The sequence below is a fragment of the Chiloscyllium plagiosum genome, unplaced genomic scaffold, assembly GCF_037043375.1.
Source record: "Chiloscyllium plagiosum isolate Xiang-an unplaced genomic scaffold, Cpla_swu_hap1 HiC_scaffold_30, whole genome shotgun sequence".
Lineage (NCBI taxonomy): Eukaryota > Metazoa > Chordata > Chondrichthyes > Orectolobiformes > Hemiscylliidae > Chiloscyllium > Chiloscyllium plagiosum.
Genome location: NW_028270168.1, coordinates 11241394 through 11267829, shown reverse-complemented (window position 1 = coordinate 11267829; position 26436 = coordinate 11241394). Strand labels below are relative to the sequence as shown.

Sequence of the window (26436 nt, the reverse complement as noted above, 5' to 3'; positions counted from 1 at the left end):
CTGTTAGGAGATCAGTACATAACTCCCATTATTTTGTTTTGCCTTTGTGGTTTCTCAACTCCACCCACACAGATCCCACATCATCTGACCCTATGTCACTCAGTGCCATAGATTTAATTTTATTCTTAACTAACAAGGCAACCCCGCCCCCTCTGTCCACCTCCCTGTCGTTTCGATAAGTCGTAAATCCTTGGATGTTTAACTGCCAGTCCTGAACCCCCTGTAACCGTGTCTCTGTGATGCCTACCACATCATCATTATTCACAATGATTTGTGCCGTTAATTCATCTACTTTGTTATAAGTACTACGAGCATTCAGGGTAAAGCACCTTAATGCTAATTTTCTTATCCTCATGATGTCCAACATCTCTAGTAATATGTCCTAAGTTATCCTTCCTTTTTGCTTCATTCCTAATCTGCCTTGAACTTAAACCCTGTACACATGCTAACCTGCTGCTTATCTTTCTACTTGACTCCATACTCACTGTCACTTTCCGTTTCCCTTCCTCCTGGTGCACAAGGTTAAAGTCCTAGTGACCATCTTATTTGTCCTTTTCACCAGAACACTGGTTCCAGATCAGCTTAAGTAGAGACCATCCCATTGGTACAGATCCCCCGATTCCAAAACTGATGCCAATGTCCCATGAAATGGATCACTCTTTCCCACACCAATCTCTTAACCACATGTTTACTTCCCTAATTTTCTTATCCCTATGCCAATTAGCACGTGGCTTGGGCAGTAATCCAGAGATTATGACCCTCCAGGACCTGTTCTTCAATTTCCTTCCTAATGCTTGATAATCCCTAAACAGGTCCTCCTTCCTAGCCTTGCCTATGTTGTTAGTTCCAACATGGACCACAACAACTGGACCTTCTCTCTCCCGCTCCAATATCCTTTCATGATGTCTTGCACTCTGGCGCTGGGTAGGCAACACACCATGTGGGACTCCCGAACCAGTTCACAAAGGATACTATCTGTCCTCCCCCCTCTCGAATGGTTTTCTGCACCATGATGCCATGGTCAGCTGGCTCATCCTGTCCACAGCCCTTTTCCTCATCCATACAGGGAGCAAACATCTCCTACCTGTTGGACAAGGTCATGGGCTGAGGCTCCTACACTCCTGAACTCAGACTCCCCCTACCTGCCTCACTTACAGTCACACCCTGTAGTCCTTGATAACTAACTGAATTTGAATTACTTAAACTACCAGGTGTGACTGCCTCCTGAATCAAAATGTCCAGGTAACTCTCCCCCTCCTGGATGTGCCGCAGTGTTTGAAGCTCAGATTCCAGATCATCAATTCTGATCCAGAGTTCTTCCAACAACCAACACTTGTTGCAAATGTGGTCACTGCCATTCACAATGGGATCAGCCAGTTCCCACATCATACAGCCTCAGCACATCACCTGTCCAGCCATCTCTAATTATTTAATTAATTTATACAAATTTATGGTCAAATAATTTCTAGTACTTCTCTATGGAAACCTATAAAACTCTAACAGGACCAGAAAGTTTTCCTAAAAAGACTAGAAGGAAATTTCTAATGGTGGGTGAGTCCAGGGGACAGAGCTAAAGGATATGGGGTAAATATTTTAGGAGTGAGATGAAATTAATTTCTTCACCCAGAGAGTTGTAAGCCTGTGAAATTCACTATCATAAGAAAGTGGTTGTGACCAAAATATTATGCCTTTTCACGAATGAGGTAGATATAGCTGTTGTGGATAAAGGGATCAAGGGAGGACAGAATTAGAGGATTGAGCACGATGATCAGCTGTGATCATATTGAATGGTGTAGTAGGCTCAAGGGGTTGATTGGCCTCCTCCTGCTTCGAACCTCAATGTATGTTCCTATGTATAAACCAGAACCATATTGAAAATGGAAACAGACCTGAAGAGCTGGATGGTGGTCTCCTGCTCTCATTAAGCAGCCAATTGCAAATCATTACAACTTGCCATGTGCAAAAACAATTTCCTCTCCCTTCTGACTCTTTCAGCAATTATCCTAAATCTGTCCCCTTGACTTACCTAAAATGCCAATGGAAATGGTCCCTTCCTTCTTAATTTTCCTCTCAAAGCCTACCAAATTTTGAAAAATTTCCACACATTTTAAAGTATTTTCTGCAGTCACCTCTTCTATTGTGAATGAAATTAGAAGGTAGCTCTGGTCAGGAATACAGGTGCTTAATGCCTACTTTTAAATCTAATGGAAATCTAGATGCTATGAGCCCACCATTGCTAGCCAGCACTCTCTGCATCTCCCTTGTACTTAATGCCCTGTTCTTCGTAATTCTAAATTTAAATTTGACAATGGATGATTGGCAAGCAAGTTCATTAACACCCTGTTCACAACAATGTTTAATTTTACATTTATAATATAGTATGCATCCAATCAAAGCTAATTGCTTTGAGGTTAAAAGTTTCAATTTGCCTTTAGTTTTTTTCTTCCACATTTAATAATTCTGGAAATGGCAGACTAGGTGTTTACTGAAGGGGATGTTAGAATTCTGTACTAGATGTGAAACAAATGTTTTTTTAGTCACTGTGTAATGAAGTGATAACAGTGCACAACATGACAGCTGCTATTCTGAGCATGTCCAACAGTGACAATGAGTCACATTTACGAAGTTATGTATTGGTTGAGTGACCTTGGAGCTTGTCTCCTTTTGCAAATTTTGCTTTCGCATTTTGGATTCACCTGAACAGACAGGATGGATCTCCATTTCCCATCTCATTTGTCTAACAGCAGCGTAGTGACTTTTTGTTTGGGATTTGACAGGGCAACTCAGCTCTTGATCTTTTTACAGCCTTGGTCCAAACACAGACAAAACAGCTGAACTCCAGGCGTTAGATGAGAGTGACCTACCTTGACAGCAGGACAGCTTTTGACCAACTATGACATCATGAAACCCTAGCAAAATGAGTCAATGGGAATTTGGGGGAGAAATCAACACCAGTTTATGTCCTACCTAGCACAACAAAAGATGATTATGGTTGTTTGATGTCATTCATCTCTGCAGTTGGGTCATCATTGCAGGAGCTCCTTTGTGTAGTGTCCTAAACCCAATCATCTTCAGCTGCTTCATCAATAACCTTCTCTCCATTTGAGACCAGAAGTGCAGAATGTTTAGCAGCATTTGTGACTCCACAGCTACTGAAGTGGTCTGTGATTATGTGTAGCAAGACTTGGACAACATTCAGGGTGGAGCTACTAAATTATTTGTAACTTTCGTCCCATGCAAGTGTCAGGTAATGGCATCTCTGAACTGGGCCAGATTAATGACTACAAGCTTGATTAGAGGTTAGAAAATGTGTAGCAAACAATTCATTTTCTGATTTTCCAAATTCTGTCAACCATCCACTATGTACAAGATAGGAGTTTGATTGAATAGTCTCCATTTGTCTGGATGAGTGCAACTCCAACAACATTAAAGAAGCTTGACACTATCCAGGACTAAGCAGCCCATATAATTGGCATCCTATCCACCATCTTCAAAACTCATCCCTTCATCACTGCTGTGCAGTGACAGCAGTATGTAGCATCTACAAGAAAACAACAAATGCTGGAGATCACGGTGGATCAGGCAGCACCCGTGGAGAGAGAGCAAGCTAATATTTTGAGTCTTGATGACGCTTCAGATGAAAAGTCATCAAGACTCGAAATATTAGCTTGTTCTCTCTCCATGGATGCTGCCTGACCCACCGTGATTTCCAGCATTTATTGTTTTCGGTACAGATTCCAGCATCTGCAGAAATTTGCTCCATCCTCAGAATGTCTGCAGCAACTCGCCAAGTGAGTTGGAAGGAGCTCCTGTGAAAGCATCTTCCAGATCTGCAATGTTGACCCATCTAGAAGGACAAGGGCACAGATGTATGAAAACACCAGCATCTGCAAGTTCTCCACCATCCTGATGTGGAGCCATGTTGCCACTCCTTCGAAGGTCAAAATCCCAGAATCCTAACACCAGAGGGACTGCCACAGTTCAAGAAGGCAGCTTACTGTCACCTAGGGCAGTTGGGAATGGACAATAAATGCTGGTCTAGGCAGTGATGAATAATAGCATTTCACTGAATTAAATTGTATGACTACTCAAATTGTGGATCGGGACTTGAACCCACAATCTTCTGACTCTTCTTGTCAAGCAATGCCTTAATCTTAAAATTCTCATCCATGTTTCCAAATCCCACCATTGTTTCCACCCTCCCTATCTCTGGAATTTCCTCCAGCTCCGCAACCCATACTGGGGCTCTCTAATTCTGGACTCTTGCCTACCCCAATTTGAAAGACCCCACCATTGGTGGCTGTGCCTTCAACTGCCTACACCTCAAGTTCCAGAATTTCCACCCTGCATCTCTCTGCCTGACTACTTCACTTTCCTTCTTTAAGATGCTCCTTAAAACCCATTGTTTAACTAAATGTTTGGTCACTTGAACTAATATCTTCTTAGTTAAAAACCACACGATACCAGGTTATAGTCCAACAATTAAAAATCACACAACACCAGGTTATAGTCCAACAGGCTTAATTGGAAGCACACTAGCTTTCGGAGCATCGCTCCTTTATCAGTCCAACACCGGCATCTCCAAATCATAATATCTTCTTATGTAGTTTTGATGGCATATTTTGTTTTATAACACTCCTCCAAATTGAGGACATTTGATTATATTGAAGGTGCTATATAAATATAAGTGTTGACATAAGAGTTGCGAATGTGTCATCAGCTGAACGGATGCTAATTGTTAATCATGTGTGGGTAAATTTAAAAAGCAGCAACAAGCTGGTTAAGGTCGTCCAAGTTGGCAGACAGCCATTGATCTTGCAGGATATGTACTTGTGTGCAGCATACTAAGTTTTGAATGTTTGGCATGTGTGTCTTTGACTGAAATGCACCATCTTTCTTACTGCAACAGCTTTTAATTTATTAGCATCAGGCTATTGTATGCACTTTCCTATTACCAGATTCTGTTTTCAGGACGAGGACACAGATTTCAACTTAATTTGACTGTCAGCCATTTTGTCCCGAGGAGAGATTTAACTGAGTTATTCTAAAATTATAAGGGGTTTTGATAGATTAGATGGGGAAAGATGTATTCATTGGCAAGAGCATCGATAACCAGAGGACGCAGATTTAAAATGAATAATAGAATTATCAAGGAAGATGAACAGAAATATTTTGTACAGCAGAATTGTTTTCGAATGCTTCTGGTTAAGAGTGAGGGTTGTTGGAACGAGTTGGAATAGATGTTTCAAAGAACCAGTACTGGCAAAATGAGCCAAATGTTTGCACCTGTCGTTTAAAAGTTTATAATTAATTCTCCCATTTTAGATGGCCTCTCAAAGTTTTGAATTTATAACTGTTACATGCCATTTTATATCATAGTTACTAACTTTCACTGTATCAAATAATAAAGGAAATTTGGGAACTAATAAATAATATTTACTATTAAAAGGTGTAAAAATAATTCCTCCTTCATAAACGTCGCTATGTTATAGTTCAAAATCCCAGAACTCCCTCCCTCCCATCACTGTGGGTGTCCCGCCATCCCAAGGGGTGCAGCAGTTTGAAAAGGCAACTCATTGCCACTTTTTCCAGTATAATTAAGGAGGAGCTATAAATACTCACCTCGCCAGGTGAGTACTTGTTCATTTTGGTTTTAAAAAAACTTTGTTTTGCTTAACAATGCATTCCATGTTCTTTTACTTTTGACTTTAAGGCTATGGCAGAGTAAATTCTGTTTGAACAATGCAGCAATAGACCAGTAGAGAAGGACATGTGTGGACTGCTAATGATGTCTCCTCAAATACTGATTCAAATTTTATTTTTGTTCATGATGTAGCATTGGGCTGTCCTACTCGATTTTGTCATTTTCAACAATGTTTTAATCCTTGCATTTCTATAGAGAGTGACTACAATCTACAGTAAGCTCTTCACCATACTGGGTTTGTGTCTCCCATCTTTCCAAATCTCATGCAGTCAGTATCTCTGTTGGGAACAGTATAGCAAGTTGTTGCCTGAGCTGGCAGGCAGCAAAGAAAGTGGCAAAGTTGCCTGCAGAAGAGTAATCTGATAAAACAGTTATTTTGAGAACTAATCGCCTCAATTTATTAGAATATTCTCCACTTTATTCAGTGCTTCAGAGTAATTTCCTCACTTCATAACGAGTTTGCAACTTCACCTGTTTGGACTAAGTATTTGGTAATTTCGGCATGCTTCAGCACTGTAATTTTCCAACACTTTTCAAAGAGACATCTGTAGCAGATATGGCAAAATCTGGAAAATTTCCCTTTCTAAGATACCACTTCTGTTCGAAAATTTTAGGAATCCTCTTGCAAATAAGAGCATGACTATATGGTTCATATTTTTGTCCTTGCAAAGTTAATTGAAGCATATTGAAAGATTGGAACACCACCTTAATTTTTGCCTGTAGCCATAGTTCAGGAGTAAGTATTTTTTGCTTTAAATTTAAGTTCTCTGCCACTCCAGATAATTCTGAGTAGTGAATAATTGTGCCATAAGGACCAAAAAGATGACGATTTGATCCTTGCTGTGAAACAAATTAATGGTTCTTTGTCAAATTGGTGCGAGAGTAGCTGAAGTTGGCCTGAGTTTGAGAGAGCTTGGGACCAGTGTTCCCAATTATACTCAGTCCCATATCTCTGTCTGGGTATCGGCTTCTGCTTTTAATACCGCACAGTCAAATATTTCAATGCCCCCAGTTGTCCAGGCTTGCAGATAATTATATACAGAGAAACCTCGATTATCCGAATACCCATTATCCAAAGGAGATCTCGAGGTCCCGATAGAAACATTACACCAAAAACGCGTTTCCAACAGCCATCGTGTCTTTTGTTTACAGTGATTAAACAGGCACCATCACCAAATGACTCACCTCCCACCCTCTCTTTCTGTCCCCATACTTTCCCTGGAGTTCTGCAGAGTGGTGTACCCTAAACCCCCCAACCCAGATAATCTCTCCAACATTGTCCTGTACAGAGCAAACGTGGAACCTTACTCCACAAAGGCAGGTGCAGCAGCTGCAACATTCCTGTTATTAATGTACTGTCTGGCTGCCCTGGAGAGGGGGTGAGGGCGAACAGGGGGCTGGTGTTGGACGGGTTTGGGGCGCGGGGGAGGTTAGATTAGATTAGATTACTTTACAGTGTGGAAACAGGCCCTTCGGCCCAACAAGTCCACACCGACCCGCCGAAGCGTAACCCACCCATACCCCTACATTTACCCCTTACCTAACACTAGGGCAATTTAGCATGGCCAATTCACCTGACCTGCACATCTTTGGACTGTGGGAGGAAACCGGAGCACCCGGAGGAAACCCATGCAGACACGGGGAGAACGTGCAAACTCCACACAGTCAGTCGCCTGAGGCGGGAATTGAACCCGGGTCTCTGGCGCTGCGAGGCAGCAGTGCTAACCACTGTGCCACCGTGCCGCCCATAAAGGCAGGGGATGGTGTTGGACGGGGTTGAGGGTGGGGGGCCAGGTTGTACAGGGTGCTGCCTTATCTCCTGAATGGGGAGCAGACTTTAAAAACTCAGAGCCCCAGAGGAAAGACATTTAATCGACTAACCGACTAATCAATTAACCGAACGAAATAGTGCCCGTCCATCTTATTCGAATAATCGAGGCTCCCCTGTACCTCTGTGAGGAAGGTGCTATAGTGCTGCACTTTAATATGACTCCATATTTTTGGGATAGCAGAAATATCTCAGAAAAGCTATTTTGGGTCATCTATAGTTCATGCTGTACAATATTTTTAAGCTCCAAGATTGCAATAATCTAAAATGTTCAAAGTTCTGAAGGTATGTTTAAATTCCACAGGTATCCAATTTTATGCAAAGTTTCTCAGGATGTAAAGAATAAGTCATTGGTTTTAGAGAAGAGATGAGTGCTAAATTTGTGGCAATAAATACATTGCAGTGGAAATTCTCTTTTGAATAATAGATGTGTACAGCACTAAAGAAGGTAATTTGACCCAATAAATACATGTTGCCTCCTTTCCTGGTATCAATCACCAAATAAAATTGGAGTATTCAAGAGAAATACCAGTACCTTTACCAGTAATTGTGCCTGACTAAGTGTAATTATACTTATCACTATCCTGCAACAAACGTTCTTGTTATGTAAGAAAAGTGCCTCTTCTCTAGATACTCTATAATGGTGTGACCTCTAACACGAATCACAAACAAAGAAAAATAGAACTGGTAGCAGCCCACTTATTTAAACCCTCACCATATTTCTTTTCACATAATTATGTAAATTGCTTATCTTAAAAGGCATGTTCTATTTTCGTCTGAAAGTTTCTATGAAAACTAATTCCACCATCCTTTTGTATATTGTGTTCCATACCACCAATGTATGAAAAACTTGCCTTCATTTTCCCCTCTAGATTATTTTGCCAATTATTTCAAACCTATGGAAAGAAACATTTACATTTGTGACCAGAAAACATTCCAAGGTTCTTTACAGTCCATTAAATACTTTCAAAAGCGTATCTTTGCTGTAATGTAGAAGGTGCAGCAGCCATTCCTATACAGCAAACTCCAACAAGCAATTGTGCAGTAATGACCATACTTCGTGTTTGTGATGTTGATTGAGTAATAGACATTGGTCAAGACACTGAAGCTAACACATCTGCTACTCTTCAAGTCAGTATCATTGCATCTGTTGTGTCCATGTTTGGGGAAGTGGGGGGAACAGCTGGGAGTGGGCACGGGTAGGTGAGGCATTGGCTTAATGTCTTACTGAAAAAAACAGTGTTCCTTTACTGCATTGGAATGTCAACTTTGATTTTGGTGTTCAGGTCCTGAAATGAATAATAGAATTCCTACAGTGCAGTAAGAGTCCATTTGGCCCATCAAGTCTACACCAATCCTCCAAAGACATCCCAACCAGACCCAACCATCAGCCTATCCATGGTGCCCAGTATTTAACATATTTAATCCACATAATCTGCACATCCCTTGACCCTACAGGGCAAGTTAGCATGGCCAATCCACCGAACTTGCACTTCTTTGGACTGTGGGAGGAAATTGGAGCAAACTCACACAGTCACTCAAGGCTGGAATTGACCCTGAGTACCTGGTGCTAGTTACTGAGCCACTATGCTGCCCAAATGGTGTTTGAACCTACAATCTTGCCACTCCATCCTCTGTTGCTGACCCACTTGTCAGAGGAAGATGTTTATCCCTACTCACTCCATCACAACCTGTCAAAGGTTTGAATATCTTTGTTAAATCTCCCTTTAACCTTAACTACTCCAAGGAAAAACATTCCAGCTGTTTCAATCTCTCCACATACCTGATGTTCTTCATTTCATATTTCATCCTGGTGAATCTCTCTTGTACTTTCTGGCCCGGCCTTGAAATTCTAACTCCTGATTTACAAAAGGTTTAGCATGACTTTGTTGTCTTCCTATATTTACATTAGCAGTTACCCCAACATTTTCCTAACTGCCTTGTCAATGCACCCTGATGTACACCTATACTGCAGACACAATAACATTGCTTTACCAATGGTATCATAGTGATGGTTAGTCTATGGTATACTCCTCAGTATGGTTGTGACCCAGATTATTTTTTAATGGTTCTGGAGGAGCACAGAAATATTGTAAACCTTACTTTTAACTGACCTTTGGTTAATCCATGGAATTGATCAGAGTAGGGCGGCATGGTGGCACAGTGGTTAGCACTGTTGCCTCACAGCACCTGGGTCCCAGGTTCGATACCAGCCTCGGGCGACTGTCTGTGTGGAGTTTGCACATTCTCCCCGTGTCTGTGTGGGTTTCCTCTGGGTGCTCTGGTTTCCTCCCACAGTCCAAAGATGTGCAGGTCAGGTGAATTGGCCAGGCTAACTTTCCCATAGTGCTAGGTGCATTAGTCAGAGGGGAAATGGGTTTGGGTGGGTTACTCTTCGGAGGGTCAGAGTGGACTGGTTGGGCCGAAGGGCCTGTTTCCACACCATAGGAAATCTAAACATATCAATCACCCGTGACTGAAAATGTAATTGGAAATCAATTTATGTCATTCAACAAAAACAAAGCAAAAGAACTTCAGATGCTGGAAATCTGAAATGCGAACAGAAATTGCTTGAAAACTCAACAGAAGTTAAATCTGCTTTCTCTCCACAGATGCTACCAATCTTGCTGAGTTTCTCCAGCGCAGAATGTTTGTATATCATTGGACCCCGGTTTCTATAGTTAAAGGATCATTAGGGTTCTTGTGGCAAAGTGGTAGTGCACATACCTCTGAGCCAAGAGGCCACATTTCAAGTCCCTTTTCCAAGGGTGTGTGTACAATGCCCCCTGAACTGGTTGATTAGAAATATCTTGATATTGCTAACCTAACCAAAGCTGTAATTACACACCTCTGGAGCAGGCGGGACTTTAACCCAGGCCTCCTGGGTCAGAGGTAAGGATACTACCAAAAGCCCTATTAAAAGTATATTTTTATTTAAAGTATTTATCTAATCAAACTGTTCAAAGATGTTATTGCACACCTCTGGAGCAGGTGGACTTGAACCTGGATCTCTCAGTCCGTGTGTAGGGATGCTACCACTGTGCCATAAGAGGACCCTTAAAATGCTCCATTTTTAAAAACTTCAGCGAGTGCCCTCTTGTGGTGCAGCAGTAGTATCCCTACCTCTAGACCACGAGACCTGGGTTCAAGTTCCACTTACTTTAGAGGGCCATGACCAGAGACATCTGGGCCCTTTTAGTATTGTTTCATTGCTGGTGATAATGAGGTTGTACAAATTGATGTCCCTTTTTTTGAGGCCATTACCAGTTAAGGCCTGGTGAATACATGAAAATTGACCCTAGTAAGTAAAGTGATTGTATATGGCTTGAGTGGAACTGCACTGATTTATATCTGTTGTGCTTGTTGGGTACATTACCAAAATTAAAATTAAAATTTCTTTATTTGCTTTTTGCTTCTGCTGCATACATAAATATGTATAGTATTGCTCCTTGGGTGCACTTTAAACATATGTTTGTGCGTGTATGCAGTATTATTTTGGGTTATTAGTGACAGTGGATCCACCAACTGTTTCCCTTGCAGCAATTCCAAGTTAGTCCCAGCTTGAAACCCAGCCCAGAATGCACTGAAGTTATGCTCTGACTGAATAACGGTGCAGAATTTGCCCTGTTTATGTTAGCAATCAGATATTTGATCTTGGCAGACATCTATTTTGCTTCAATCTAAGCATGATTCTGTAAAACTGGGCATTAGATTTTTTTAAAATTGTGTGTCTACATATGGCAAGCTATTTATGGCCAAGTATTTGGGCTAAAATGAAGACTGCTTTAAGTTTCCCGCAGTAGACAGGGAAAACATTGGCTTCTTGGCATCCATGATTGAATCATTGATTTTTTTTTAAAATTGGTGTTTTCTCCATTATTTCAACATTTTGGAAGTAAATCCATGATAATCAACATAATGATGACAGCTAGCCTTTTGGAAAAAGTAACATTGTTAGTAGATGTTATTTGTTATTCAAGTGAGAACTATATTAGAGTAATTGAGATTTATTTTGCAATAAAAACAGCACTTTATTTCTTTTTGGTGGTCTGCTGGATGGGATTTTCATACTTGGGTTCATATGTCACAGCATTCTCAGCTCTTTGGTAGCAGGTGGATATAATCGACCTGTTCAGATGTATTGTTACACAGCACCACTGTGCTACAGGAACCATTTTAAGGTATTTACTCATCAAACTGTTCAGAGATGTTAATATACTGAGCCTCCTAGCTCAGACATAGGGACACTACCAACTGTGCCACAAGAGCCCTGTATGATAAAAGTTCTAGATCTTTTCCTAATCAACCTGCTCTGAGATATTATTACATAATGCTAAGGCAGGTGAAATTTGAACCCTGGCCTCCTGGCTTAGAGATAGAGTCACCACTACTATGCCACAAGAACTCTATAGGATAAAAACTCTAGAGATTTTCTAATGGGACTTGAAACTGGGCCTCCTGGCTCATAGGCAGTGACACTACTATTGCACCACAAGAGCTCATAAGACAAAGGTTCTACATCTTTTAACTTAACCTATTTTTTCTAATCAGCAAGCACAGAGATGTTATTATACATCTCTGGAGCAGGTGGGACTTGAACCTGGGCCTTCCAATCAAGGGGTAGGGACACTACCACTGCACATAAGAGGGCCCAGGATAAATATTCTATATAAATGATTTGGGTCTGAACATAGGAGGTAAAGTTAGTAAGTTTACAGATGACATCAAAATTGGAATTGTAGTGAACAGTGAAGAAGGTTACTTCAGAGTACAATGGGATCTTGATCAGATGGGCTAATGGGCTGAGGAGTGGCGGATGGAGTTTAATTTAGATCAATGTTAGGTGCTGCATTTTGGAAAGGCAAATCAGGGCAGGACTATACACTTAATCATAAGGTCCTTCGGAGTGTTGCTGAACAAAGAGACCTTGGAGTGCAGGTTCATAGTTCCTTGAAAATGGAGTCACAGGCAGATGGGATAGTGAAGAAGGCGTTTGATATGCTTTCCTTTATTGGTCAGAACATTGTGTACAGGAGTTGGGAGGTCATATTGCAGCTGTACATTGATTAGACCACTCTTGGAATATTGTGTGCAATTCTGATCTCCCTGTTACAGGAAGGATGTTGTGAAACTTGAAAGGTTTCAGAAAAGATTTACAAGGACGTTGTCAGTGTTGGAGGGTTTAAGCTAGAGGGAGAGGCTGAATAGGCTAGGGCTGTTGTCCCTGCAGCATCGGAGGCTGAGGGGTGACCTTTGTAGAGGTTTATAAAATCATGAGGGGCATGGATAGTATAAATAGATAAAGTCTTTTTTCCCTGGGTTGTGGGAGTCCAGAACTAGAAGGCATAGGTTTAGGGTGAGAGGGGAAAGGTTTAAAAAGGACCTAAGGGGCAACCTTTTCACACAGAGGGTGTTGCGTGTATGGAATGAGCTGCCAGAGGAAGTGGTGGAGGTTGGTACAATTACAGCATTTAAAAGGCATCAGGATTGGTATATGATTAGGAAGGGTTTAGTGGGATATGGGTTGAGAGTGTGGTGCTAGAAAAGCACAGCAGGTCAGGCAGTATTCAGGCAAGACCTGAAACGTCGATTCTCCTACTCCTCGGATGCTGCCTGACCTACTGTGCTTTTCCAGCACCACACTCTCTACTCTGATCTCTAGCTTCTGCAGTTCTCAATTTCTCCTTCGAGAGATATTGGCCAAGGGCTGGCAAATTGGATTAGATTAGGTTAGGATATCTGGTCGGCATGAACGAGTTGGACCGAATGGTCTGTTTCCGTGCTGTACGTCTCTATGACTCTGTAACTATAAATCTTTCAAAGACAGAAAAATGCTTTGGTATGCTTTATTATTATAATATATGTGTATATTATTTCCCCAACACTAGGAAAGCACCCATTTAGCCATATGAATATTTATAAGCAAAGTTTGTTAAGGGCAATGCTAACATCAAGAATGAGGAGGGAGGGAAGCAATTAGGGAGAGAGGGAGAGGACTAAATCAAAATGGAGTTGGAGGGGTAAATAAAGCAGTATATTCCCTGTGGTGCTCACCTCTCTCTAAAGGCATTGAAGGCATTGGTGGGCACTACGTTCTCGAGGAGAAAGTGAGGTCTGCAGATGCTGGAGATCAAAGTTGAAACTTTATTGCTGGAACAGCACAGCAGGTCAGGCAGCATCCAGGGAACAGGAGATTCGACGTTTCGGGCACAGGCCCTTCTTCAGGAATGAGCAGAGAGTGTTCAGCAGGAGAAGATAAAAGGTAGGGAGGAGGGACTTGGAGGATACCTATCACATTTCCAACGCCCCTCCTCCAAGTCCCTCCTCCCTACCTTTTATCTTCTCCTGCTGAACACTCTCTGCTCATTCCTGAAGAAGGGCCTGTGCCCGAAACGTCGAATCTCCTGTTCCCTGGATGCTGCCTGACCTGCTGTGCTGTTCCAGCAATAAAGTTTCAACTACGTTCTCCAACTGCAATGACACTCTGGCTTGAAAATAACCACAGAAGAGGGGCAGACAGTCAGTAGAGATGATCCCCTCCAGAACCTATTGCCTGGACCTGTTTATAACCAAGCTGACAAGGCCCAGGAGCAGACCCATGAGGAGGCCCTTCAGTTTATCCACACCATGGACTTCAATGGTTCAAGAAGGCAGCTCTCCACCACCTTATCAAGGGCAACTAGGGACAGGCAGTAACTACTGACCAGCCAGTGACATCCACATCCCCGAAATGAAAATGTTTTTACAAATCTCTTTGTACCAGATCAGGAACGTAGAGCTGAAGTGCAACCAAAACACAACAAAAGATTTTTCAAATAACTGAAGAGTGCTCATATGGTCCACAGACTCCACTGTGCCTCAAAATAAATAGCTGGGCTGGGACTCTGTGAATTGCTGCAATCTGCAGTTATATGGGACTGCTGGATTCAATATCCTCCACCCCAGTCTCCGATGGAAATTGGGAGGACTCCCACACACAGAGCCCTCTACTGGGGACCCCAGCCACGCAGCAGCAAATAAGCATGCCAAGGCATGTCTGGGTGGCAAACTTAAAGAGTCGAGATGGTTGATTAGGCAGCAGTATGTACAAGAAATGCTGTACATACAGCGTAGGCTCCCGAAGGAGGTTCAGGACATTGGGGGCCAAAGTGACATTCCGTCCAAGCAGAGATACGCCCAGACGGGATACCATCACACACCAGAGCATCCTTCAACTGGTGCACGATGTTGGGTCTGAGCACCACCATTTTCAGGTGACAGATAGCATCGGGAGGGCTGAATATTCCCAATGTTTCTAAACAATCTGTTCAGAGATGTTGTTGCCACATCTGGAGTAGGTAGGTCTTGAACTGTGTCTCCTAGTCCAGGGGTAAGGACACTAACAGCGGGTCACAAGGAGGTCCTCAGGATAAAACTTCTACCTACTTTTTATATTATTTTATTAACCTGTTTTCTAATTAACCTCAACAGAGATGTTATGACATTTCTCTGGTGCAGGTGAAACTTGAACCCAGGCCTTCTGGTCCAGGGGTATGGACATGACCACTGTACTGCAGGAGGGCCCAGGATTAAGGGTTTTTTTTGCACATCATTTATTGTTGAACACCAAAATAGAGCACTACTTGTGTTGTGCATAAGCTGCTGCCAGCTCAGGACAGACACTTCTACAGATGGGTCTGCTTTTTTTTTTTTTATTTCAACCTATTTTCTAATCACCCTGTTCAAAGATGTTACTACACACCTCTGGAGCAGCTGAGACTTGAACATGGGTGTCGCGGTCCAAGGGTAGGGACAGGGTTACTGTACCACAAGAGAGCCCCTGAGTCAGCAACAAAATACTTAACTTATTTTCTTAATCAACCTGTTCAGAGATGTTAATATATATTTCTTGGGCAAGTGGTTCTTGAACCTGGGCCTCTTAGCCCAGGGGGAGGGACATTGTGCCACAAGAGGGTCCCCAAGAAGCAGTCCTTTTTTTATACATTCAACCTATTTGTCTAATCAACCTGTTCAGAAATGTTATTATACACCGTTGGAGTGGATAGGATTGGAACTCAGGCCTCCCTGTCCAAGGGTAGGGATAATACCACTGCACCACAAAAGCCCTAGGCTAAAGATTCTACCCAGAATGCACTAATGCAGAACATTTGGTTGTCAGTTTGATTCTTGCTTAATGCTGTGTTAGCTGAAATCAGCTATGACAGCAATTGGGTTGCTGTTTTGGCCTCTGCCCTTAGATTAGGGAGGAGAAGTACTACCAAGGAGCCCATTCCTATTTGTTATTGGCTTGTTTTTGTTGCAGGGCTTGTGTATATGTATCGCTTTGGTGTGGGCACGTGCAGATCAAAATGTAACAGTGAGCAAGGACACTAGATAAGTAGGGTTTAAAGTGAGCAGTAGCACCTACCTTAGTGAATAGGCTTGCTGGCATTTGCTATTTTACATGAGAAGAATGAACATTCAGATGAAATGCTGGAAGGTACCCAGGACTTGTAAAACAGCATTGCAGTGTCTCAAACGAGGAAATTGGAAAATGTGGCAAGAAATTAAATTGTTTTGAGTGGCCATTCATTTTTTGCTTTCATCTTTTTTGCCTTTACAGCAAATAGACAGAGAGGCTTTTTTGTTGCTGACTCAGGACAGACATTGTCAAAATTCTGAGCATCAAGCTCAGACCTGTACTGAAAATTTACAACTCCATCTTCATGTTTAAAAATGCTGAGGAAAATGAATTAGAAGTCTCCTAAAGGATGGTAATTTTGTAAAGCAACAGGACCTGCAGACTGGAATGAAATCCTACTATCAATCACCAGTGGGTGAAGTCCACAGCCTTAGACGACTGACAAGAGTTCTTTGTTGGAAGAATGAATGTCTTCTCATGTCATATTGTTGTAAGTGACATTTGTTCTGGGTATCCAGGACTTAAAAGGCTAAAACCTCATTTAGGGAAATGGACTGAAATAGTTTATCATAACATTCAGAGTCTCCATCTCAGTGTCCCTTTTTTATTCTTTGCTGGTTTTATTCAATGCCTATTGTTTTTGGTTTCCAGCAGTTATTTAACTGGGAACAGTACATGTGAAAAAGAAAAGGTTGCAATGATGCATCAGGGGGCTTGGAAGATTTTTTTTTACATTAACCCTTGTCCCAGCACCACTGGGTTAAATCAGTTCATCACATTTGGTCTTGTTTTCTCCGAACTAACATGTGGCATTATAAAATTAAAATGAACACGTGAATTGAATCTCAATATGCCTTTGCAGTTATAATCTGAAGGAACACAATGTGCTGTCCTCTATTCCTTTAACTTCTGGCATAAACTGTGATTTTATCTGACCGTTTGTGTAATGAGTTGTGAAGAATGTTGAAATGTCATCATTGAGCTGTTGTTGAGTGTCAGTCATGAACTAATCATATGCTGCTTAGGTTTAATTTCAAGTGGATTTTTAAATTTGAAGGTTTCAGTGAGAGATGCTATTCCCAGAGACATCAAATTGGCACAACATCACATATGCATAATGAAATGTATATAATCGGTTAAACTGTGTAAAGTAAAAGCATATTGTAAACATTGAAATTGGCTAGTTCCCCCACTCTATATCTGACATAATTTTGTTCAGAAAATGGACAATAATCAAGAACTGACAGAAGCTTGAAATTTTATGTTGTTGCACAATGCAGCTAAGATTCAGATGTAGGGGAGCTGTTTTCATTCCTGTAATTGAAATTTAATAGGATTGTTTGTAAGTAACATTAGTGAAGATTAACTCTGGTACTTCTAGCAAAGTTACAAACCCAACTTTGGCAAATTACTGTTTGATGGAGCAGGTTGACAACTTGGTACTGTATTCAACACAATACGGGGCAGATCTTATGCTAGCAGGATGCGAAACCAGATGATAGCTGTTTCTCACTGCAGTCCAATTTCTACTGACATTGATGTCGAGTCAGCTGCCAACTTGCTGTCAGTCGTTTCACAATAATGCACCAAGTTAAGATCGGCAGATTTCTTTCGAATCATCAAAAATATTCTTGCCCCCACCCAGTCAGTGCTTGTTTTATATTTTCCTTTAAAATAAATGGAGATGATGCAGAACCTTGACTGTCTTGAATTTTCTCTCAATGGGGATTTGAGCAGAAATTTTGAATAAGATTTTTAAGGAATAAACATGGTCCTTACAATAAATGTCTGTGATTTTTTATCTTGCATCTGACACCTGAATTTCCCTTTTAAGAAAAATAATTTCAGTGATATCCAGCAATTGGTGCCAGAATTTATTCGTTTGAAAGGCATTTACGCATTTGACATTCTCTCTTTGGCAAGATTGCTCCACTCTTTTCCATAGTAACAAGAATATTAGTGTATAGCAAAAAAAAAGAACCTGTTAAAAATTCAAATACCAACCCTTCTGGCAAATCCCACATCCTGCCACTCAATGCTGTAGAGCTCTAGTTAACTAAACTGCATTACCAACAAGACTTTTACAAAAGTAATGTCCATGCATTGTAACAAAAAATATTCAGTTACATGGTGGATGTTTTGGTGCTCAGGTGATCTACTCACACTTTTTGAGGGGAAGATGCAATGTAATGTCTGATTACTTACTCCAGGGTGAGATAAGCTGACCCAGCTGTGATAATGCCCAACTTTACAAATTCCAGATTTCTTTAAGATTAATATGCGGTGTAGCAAGCATTTTAAATATATATAGTCAACACTAACACTTTGCTGTACAAAATCTTCCTTAATAGAATCAAATCTAAGAAATCTGTTTCTCAAGATCTTCTCAAAAATGTATAGCCCTAAATTTTGTGTCCATCCATATTCAAAGCACAGAAAATTGAACACATGACAAGCAGATTATTTGTGCATGACTGTGGGAAAATGTGCTTTTTGTTTGTTTCCAGGTACATGGGTGACAACATTTATTCAATATCCTTGGATATCCTGAGAAGGTGGTGGAGGCCTTACTGCAGGAGCCACTACAGCACTTGTGATGCTGCTTTTGCTGTGCTATTGAATGAGGAAATTCCACAACATTAACTCAGAGACAGTGAAGGATGGGTTGTCTATGTTCCAATCATGATGGTTATGTGAATTAAAGGAGATGGTATTCTCACAATATTTATGCTTTTGGTCTCTGCCTGTTAGAGATGTGGCGTTAAGTTATTATGGTGGGTATTGTAGCTTTTTTTTGCATTGAAGAAATCAAATTCAGGGCTCTGACAAAGATTCAGTAAGACATTAGTAAAATTGCAGACAGATTGTGCAACCAACACATTAGCTTCACCATGGATAAGCATGAGGTGGTTTAATCTGGTCAACAAAATAGGGAGGCCAATTACTCCTTGGAAAGTAAGTCTAAATGGGATTGAGGAATCTGGACTTCCAAATTCACATCTCCAAAACTAAAAGTATTTATAAAAAGACAAAATCCTCTGCTATCTGTTTAAACATGATGTTCTTTCCAGTGATGAAGTGTCTGTGTAACCTTTTGATCAAGAAGCAACCTATAATTAACTTCCAGCATGGCTTTATGAATAAATAAAAATTTAGTTTTGTCAGTTTTCCTTTTATCAAAAGCTATTAACCATCATCCAAAACTCATCTTTAGCTCACAATTCCGAGTTCCAAACTAAAATTGATAAAAGAATAAAAATAAATGAGAAATCAGTAAGGGCTTCAATGTCCTCAGAAGATGTAAAGGGACATGTAGATGTAAATCTATCTTGCAGAAATGGGAGATTGTTCATTAAAAACCATGTGAGAATCATTTGGTTTCTCAATAAGAATGTGGGAAGAACTTATGCTGGGCAAGAACGTTGGGTGTTGGTATGTTGGGTTTGGTTAAGTGCACTACACCTTCAAAATTAAGAAAGTACCACAGAACAATGCTGTTCATAAATCTAAGATGTAAATAGCAGAAATGAAATGTCAAACATAATAACATACTAAGAAGTCAAACTCAAAATGCTTCATTTTACAAGTCTTTCTTTGCTTGAATTAATTAATGCTAAAAGTGTACAGAACGATGGTGTTGGCCTGTCTATATCACAGTATCATATAATTTTACAATATAGAAGGAGGCCATTCGATCCATCGTGTCTGTGCTAGTTCCCAAAAGAACTACACAGCTAGTCCCTTTCGCCAGCCCCATCTCCATCCTCGAAATTTCTCACTTTCAAGTAACTGTCCAGCTGTTTTTGAAACCTCCTGTGGAAACAGCCTCAACCACTCTCCCAGGCAAATCCTAACAGTTCTCATCTCACTCCTAGCTCTCTTGCTGACAATTTTGAAATTGTGACCATGAGTTACTGACATATCAAATATTGGAAACAGAATGATCAAAAACATGTGTATTTTCAGTGGAACCAATGCATTACTCACCTGGACACAAACACAACCTGCATAAAGGTGACCTTTTGCAGTTCTCAATTCCATATTGTTAATATTTGCTTCAGTATTAATACTCAAAGCTATTTGCGAGTTTAAAAATTTTATATATCAAACATTTGGGAACTGACTGATTAGTAAAAAGCAATTTCTATTTTTGTTTTAGTATCCACAGTTTTCTTTTGATAGAATTCCAAATTCCTAGCTACGCTCTTATGTGGGCCATAATATGACGTGGCTCAGAAGGATGCCATTTGGATCAACATTCGTGAAGAAATGTTTCCTAATTTCATATTTAAATGGCTCTCATTTTAAGATTATGCCCCGATGTTCTTCATTTCTCTTTCTACTCAGGAAATAAAACTATTTAACAGGATAAGCAATCTGTTATCTTAGACATTTGAATAGTACAGATTAGAGTAGTGCTGGAAAAGCACAGCAGGTCAGGCAGCATCCGAGGAGCAGGAGAATCGATGTTTCAGGCAGGAGCCTTTCATCAGGAATGACGCTAGAAACCCCGGGGGTGGAGAGTTAAAGGGAGGGGGTGGGGCTGGGGAGAAGGTAGTTGAGAGTGCAATAGGTTGTTTAGGAAGGGGTGAAGGTGATAGGTCAGAGAAGAGGGTGGAGCGGATAGGTGGGAAGGATGACATTGGTGGAGGTGTGGGTGAAACTTTGATGGATATGGAAGGCCTTCCACCAATGTCATTTATTGTATCCGTTGCTCCCGATGCGGTCTCCTCTACATCTCCGGGATTTCACCAGTTTTCTCATTTCCCCTCCCCCAACCTTACCCCAGTTCCAAACAATCCTCACCTTCACCTATTTGAATAGTCTACCTACTTCATCTGAAGAAACCACAAGTTTAACGAACCTGTCCTCATAAACTAATACCTTTTATGTTCCAGTTTCATTCTGGTGAATCACTTACCTGTCAATATATCCTTTAAGACCAGATGTCCAGAACAAAATATAATACTTTGAATGAAGATTTGACTAAGGTTCTGTACAGTTAAATGATTTCTTCGCTTTGTATTGTAACTCTATGAGATAAATGTTGCTTTTGGACTTATGTTTTTTTTGTATCTATCCACAATGTTGTTTTTGTTCAGCTTCGCTTGGCAAGAATGTAACTTACTTATAGGTTTGTCGCAAGAAAATGCCTGACCCATATAATGTGTGACCATGTGAGTTTTCCCCAAGTGAAGATTATTGACTCCCTCTTTTGCTTTACGCAACCTGTGTAACATCCTCTGTGACCATCAAATCCTGAGGCAGGACTTGAACCAAGGACCTCCTGGTCCAGAGGTTGGGACACTGTCACTGTAGTCAAGACTCTCCTTGGCCCCCTCTTAGATGTCACCGATATTCTGATTGTTGGTCGAAAGATGATGAAATGTGAGATTCTGCTATGACGTTAATGTGGTTTGGGTTTCATGGTTGTGATGATAGCAAAACTGTTGATGTTTGTAGTTGTTACTCTGAGGAACTGATATCAACTCCTGGTGTCAATGTTTGCACAGTGGGGAAATCCATACATTGCTTTCAGTGACTTTGGGCTTCACCATAGGGCTCTAATTGTAGACGGTTTCTGTTTCTTGATATACAAAAATGTAGATTTTTCATTTTATAAAAAATATTTCAGCCATTGCTTATGACCAAATCTCTGTTTTGCTTTTAGCAAAATGATAAAAGTGAACAAAACCTACTTTCAAGGTCCTTGTTTGCTGTCTGTGAGAATATTGTGATGTGATTGGATGTGAAGTCTGCCTGATGACATTATTGTTGCTGAATGCCATCAATCTCCTGTAGCTCTTAACAGGATGAAATTAATATTGGAAAAGATGAAATCCTTACTATAGGTGATCATTAAATCTTTATAGGTAGCTCTCTACAAGATCACTTCACTGTTGACCCCAAACTTCAGACCAATGTTTAACTACGTGATAAAATAGGACTGTAGCAATGGTATCTCCTTGCAAACTGATCTCAGTACTTGTTAAAAATCACACAACACCTGGTTATAGTCCAACAGGTTTATTTGGTGCTTACCCAATCTTTGCCCATCCAGTCCAACACCGGAACTTCCAAATCCTCAGACGTTGTGGTCTTCTTACACAAATGTTGAAGAAGTGTTGAACAACCCAGCAAATGAAAGCTGTTTGCTGTCCTTGGATTTGAGGATGACTTACTCAGGTTTTCAGGTTTCTTCCATGGATCTTCACGTGACTGAATAGATTGAATCAATATCAACAGATCTTTAGACATCTGGAGCATGATAAACCATGTGGTATTGGGATTTGGAGACCAGGATTTGCTACCATTTCTCTCATCCCTCTGCCTTGTCATTAAATAATTTGGACTCAAGATATGATACAGTTTGATGTATAAGTTGTCACCCATTCTGTATGATTGGTGGTAAAGTCCTCACAGTTATTATTGTCAGTGCAGCCATGCTTCAAGGAGAAGTGGTTTGTTTGATCTCCCCTGCAATGCTGGCATTTGGGAATTGAAGAAAATTAAGACGTGGACAAGTTATTAAGATGCCTACACCATAGCTAAGAATTGAAAAATTAACAGGTCTAGATTGGTACATTTCAATGAATAATATTTGTCTTTGAGTACTGTAATAATATAGAATAATGAACAAGTTATATTTTTCCAGATCATGCAAGGTTAGACTTGCATTAGCTCACAATCTGTTGTGGTATTCTAACCTTGTAATTTCTGGTCAATCACTTTGTTTTATCTTCACTCATTATAGTCAGAAAGGGATCAGACAGAATTATAGAGAGTTTACAAAACAGTCACAGTCCATGTAGCCTAATGATTCTATGCTAGTATTTATATTGTACATATGACTTCCCACTCTATTTAACCAATCTCACCTTTTCAATGCATCTGTGTATTCCTTTCTCCCTCATGCATCTATTCAGCATCTTCTTAAATCCATCTTTGACCATTCAACGTAATGGTGTATGAAATGATTGTCTCCTGCATAATTACTTGTTAACTGTAGTCAAGGGCAAAATGACATCAACATTAAAACTTGTAACACCTGATCTTTCTATCCCTCAGACCCTTTTTCCCAGCTGTGAGAAAGCACTATGCTTTACAACCCAGCATTTAAAGATGGCTTTCATTTTGCAGAATTTATGGAAAATATTTAAAAGTTTCTAAAATGTGACTGAACTTGATAATAAACCAGTAGTGTTCAAAATCTTACAGTGGAAAAATATCAAATTCAAAAGGAAATGAACAATAGCACACTTACTAATTTTAAGTCTCTCAACTGCAATTTGTAAAAGTCAATGAATGAAAAAAGCTGAACATGTATGCAAGCTAGCCTTAATTAATAATTAAACAGCAGCTACAAGATGGTTTTGGACTTATGTTTTCATTGTTACTATCTAAGTAAAAATAAATGAAGTTTCAAATTTTAAGAATAATTTGCTCAGTGCTGTGGAATCCATAGACCATGTATATATTGGTTATGAGAATTTGCACTCCCTTTTTAGTTACTTGGAAAACCTTTTGGTCGCATTTCAGCCCCACCCTTCTGATCTTTGGGCGCCTGGTGCGGAATGGTGTGGGCAGATTTGAGGAAGTCCTCGTGGGTCTGCTCCTAAGCCTGGCCAGGCTGGTGATAAACAGTTCTAGGCAGTGGGCTGTGGAGGGGGTCATTTCTACTGATAGCCTCACCCTCTTCTGCAGTTACATTCAAGCTGAGGTATCATTGAAGAGGGAGCATGCAGTGTCTACCAATGCTCTCGATGCCTTGAGGGGAGGTGGGCATCGTGGAGGTGGGAGTGCTTTATTTCCCCCTCCAACTTCATTTTAATGTAGTTCTCTCCCTTTCTCCCTACCCCCACCCTCACTCTTTAATATCACCATTGCCCTTAACAGTTAATATACAACTGGCTACGCGGGTATTTTCTTGGTGTTGAAAAAAATACATAATAAAGTTCATTTACAAGGGTATCTTTTCTTTCTGTCTCACAACATACAATAAAAATATATATAACCAAGGGTGATTTGGGGGACAAAAAGAACCTTCCAGGTTGCTGTTGCGGTGCAATAGTTGTGTCCCTACCCTTGAGCCAGGAGGCCAGGGTTCAAGTTCCACCTGCTCCAGAGGTGTGTCATAACATCTCTGAACAGGTGGATTGGAAAAATAGGTTAATAAAAATTTGCTTTTTGTAATTATCTTGATATTCCAGTACCATATCCAAGTAATTGAATTTGGTGGCTTCATGTGCTTTTAGGCTTTGCTCTAATTTATTACATTTTATTTTAGATAGTTCTCTGCTAATTAAAATGTATCACTTATCAAAATTAATCCAGTGAGTGATTGTTTTATTTTGAAATCTATCATATTGATGGAAGTCCTGTTGATACATTAATGGGGTTTCGTACTTTTCAAAGTAATACCTTGGAAAATATTTCAGGGACTCGAATACATGTGGCCAGATTACAAGCCAGCAGCCAATTAGGAAAATAACTAACATTTAACAACATAATGTATGACAATGCTGGAGCCAATGCTCTTTGTTCAAATGCTGTTACAAAGAGGAGGATGCAAATTGAAGTTAGACATCCACGGAGAAGACGAGAAATCAAGTGTGAGAGCTCTCCTGATGGTTTAGTGCTAAAAACATCACTAAGTTAATGTTTTCATCAATCCAGAAATTGTCCTTTCCTGATCTCAGCCTCAGCAGCAGTTGGGAGTTTCTTCAAATTTGCAGGCACAGGAACTAATTGTTTGAGTTCTCGTTCTGAATGGTATCTATCTACTGACTGCCGGAAGGTATATATGGACAATGGGTGAGAAAATGATCAGGTTCATCAACTCTGTTGAGCACATTAGCAAAATAACTCCACAGAGGCCAGTATCCAATCATCAAGTCACCCTTTATTTACACACGAACAGTTCTTGACTTTATACTGCCTCTTTCAGAGTCAAGTACCAGAGTGTCAGTATCTCATTTTATATGAAAGCCAGGGCCCCCTGATTGGACCAGATTAATGCCCCAGTCAGGGAACTCATTCTATGATGTCCAGCTGGCTGACCTTGTTACTTCAGTTAGCAATAGTCATTAAGCTTTTAAAAAAACTTCTTAGTATATCAGCATCAGTAGCAGGTTTTATTGCCCATGAGAAGGTGTCAGCTACCTTCCTGTGGTCTGTGCAGTGAAGGTACTCCCAAAGTTCTGTTAGGGATGCAGTTCTATTATTTTGACCTAGCAGGGGAACAAGAAATATGTAACATCAGGATGCAATGTAGTTTGAGAGTGGTGATGTTTCAAAGTGCCAGTTGGCCCTAGGTAGTGGAGGTTACTTGTACTGGAATTTGTTATTAAAAACACCTCTGTGAGTTATGCATTGAATACTGTAGCAGGCACATATTGCAGCCGTAGTAGGGCCAGTGATGGAAACATTGAATGTTTTTGGTGATGAATGAGCATCTATTCAAAATGTTTTGAGTTCACCAATGAAAGATTTGTCATTTAGGTAAGGTCAAGACATCAGAATTGTACCTCTGAAACTCTCAGCAGACAGCAGATTAGGGACAACAGAGCACAAAGTTGCAAAATAATGATGCTGCTACAGTACTGTAGTACAGCTCCTGACATGCAAACCTCATTTACTCAATAGTACCAGTAAAATATTTTTTAAAATTTACCAATTACAATTCTTTTCATCCACACTTGCTCTTTCATCTGTCTTATTTGTACATGGTGCAAGCTGCTATCATGACACAGTATTAATTATTTGTACATCAGCAGTGTTGAAAAAGCTCACTGTGCTGGCACAAATCAATGGCTTCCTGTCTTCAGAAGCAGCCTACACTGAGAACGTGTCCCAGCTCATGTCTAAAATGAGAGTACCCATTGCACTGAGATTTGGACTCGTGAAATGTGAAAGCACTTTAAGAGTAAGGAAAAAAAAACCCACCTTGAGTTTTACTATGAGCCTCTTATCAATCAAATGGGAAACAGAATTGGCAGGAGCCTTGGAAGTGAGGAAATCCTGCCAGAGAATACTCTGTCAAAAAGAGGAAACCCCAAAAATTTTAAGTAAAGAAAAACTCTTGTTCTTTAAAAAGTTATTAAATGAATTTTTTAAAAAATCCATCCACATGATGTGGATGTCACTGGGAAGGCCACAGTATTTATGGCCTTTGGGAAAGTATTGAACTGCTACAGACCCTGTGTTGTAGACACTCTGACAGCTGTTTGGTGGGTGCTGTAAGATGTGCGCACAACTATGGTGAAAGAACATGTCAGGGTGATGTGTGACTTGGAGGGAAACTGCATAAGTTGGTGTTCCCAATGCATCGGTTGCCTTCAGATTCAAGGCAGTAAAAGGTTACAAGTTTGGATGATGTCAAAGAACCTTTAATTTCTTACAACAATTACTGTATTAAAAGTTGTTTTGATGTAATCAAATTAATCAGTGTTTTGAATGGCATTTGGTACAGGACAGAAATCTTTTCTGATCAGCAAAATAATT

The 26436-nt window shown here is 40.4% G+C and overlaps 1 long non-coding RNA gene and 1 pseudogene across 1 annotated transcript; one reads left to right on the top strand and one right to left on the bottom strand.

Moving 5' to 3' along the window:
• The window catches only part of LOC148142135 (lethal(3)malignant brain tumor-like protein 3), a 161534-nt pseudogene extending 145255 nt beyond the window's left edge, over nt 1-16279 (top strand).
• Nucleotides 16280-22062: 5783 nt separating this feature from the next.
• On the bottom strand, nt 22063-25925 carry LOC148142134 (uncharacterized). Its single transcript, XR_015752117.1, has 3 exons — nt 25879-25925; nt 22812-22936; nt 22063-22418 (listed from the first exon to the last, which is right to left on the bottom strand). It is a non-coding gene; the product is annotated as an uncharacterized LOC148142134 (long non-coding RNA).
• Nucleotides 25926-26436: the final 511 nt, after the last annotated feature.